Source organism: Amblyraja radiata, chromosome 1, assembly GCF_010909765.2.
Source record: "Amblyraja radiata isolate CabotCenter1 chromosome 1, sAmbRad1.1.pri, whole genome shotgun sequence".
Classification (NCBI taxonomy): domain Eukaryota; kingdom Metazoa; phylum Chordata; class Chondrichthyes; order Rajiformes; family Rajidae; genus Amblyraja; species Amblyraja radiata.
In genome coordinates, this window is record NC_045956.1 from 19,372,765 (window position 1) to 19,374,171 (window position 1,407).

Below are 1,407 nucleotides of genomic sequence, written 5' to 3' on the forward strand. Positions count from 1 at the left end.
GTGTGGAAACAGGCCATTCAGCCCAACCTGCCCACACCGGCTAACACGTCCCATCTACATATGTCCCGCCTACTTCACTTGGTCCATATCCCTATAAACCTGTCTTATCCATGTACCTGTCTAAATGTTTCTTAAACCTTGCGATAGTACCTGCCTCAACTACCTCCTCCGGCAGCTTGTTTCATACACCTACCATTCTCTGTGTGAAAAAGTTACCTCTCAGGTTCCTATTAAATCTTTTCCCCTTCACCTTTAATCTATGGCCTTCTGGTTCACGATTCCCCTACTCTGGGCAAGAGTCATTGTGCGACTACCCGATCTATTCCTCTTAAGATTTTGCACACCCCTATCTTCTCTGCACCCTTTCCAGCATGATATGGGAAAATACCTAGGGAGGTGGTGGTTTGTTGTGGGAAGGGAAGAATTAACCAGTGAGTTGCGGAGGGAACGGTTTCTGCGGTAAATGGAAAGGGGCAGAAATGGGAAGATGTGGCTGGTGGGATCCCGTTGGAGGTGGCAAAAATGTTGGTGGATTATGTGCTGTATGTGACGGCTGATGGGGTGCAAGGTTTGTTCCTGTTGCAACTAGGGAAGGGGTAGCGGAGCTGTGGGATACCGAGGAGGCCATTGTGAGGGCCTCATCTATAATGGAAGAGGGGAACCCCCGTTCCCTAAACAATGAAGACATCTCAGATGTCCTAGTATGAAACACCTCATCGTGAACGCAGATGCGAGGTAGACAGAGGAATTGGGAGCAGGGAATAGAGTCTGCAGGAGGTAGTGTGGGAAGAAGTGTAGTCTAGGTAGCTGTGGGAGTCGGTAGGCAGTCGATAGTCTATCTCCTGTGATAGAGATGGACAGATCAAGAAATGGTAGAGGGATATGGAAGATGGTCCAAGTGAATTTGAGTGCAGGATGGAAATTTGTGGTGAAGTTGATGAAGCCCATGAGTTCTGCGTGGGTGTAGGAGGTAGCCCTGATGCAGTTGTCAATGTAGCGGAGATGGAGTTCGGGGATAGAGCTAGTGTACGACTGGAACAAGGATTGTTCGACGTACCCTACAAAGAGGCAGGCATGGCTGGGGCCCAAATTGCTGGATTTCAATTTAAGATAATGGAGCAGTATAGTCACTGGCACTAATTCCTCAATAGGGGAGAAAAAGAGAATGACCAATGCAAGTTGCAACAAGGATTACGCTTGTATTTACATGAATCAACATGCGCTTTGGCCAGCATTTTAGGGCTGCTGATGGCAAATCACTAACCTATTTTGCTGTACATTAAATGTTCACATTTTTTTATGGAAATGGGAGTAATGTGCTGAATAAAATGATGTTGAGATCACCTTTTGCCCAGTTAGCTTCACTAACAACAGAAACATTTTTTTAGTCTTTGGGACTGACAGCTA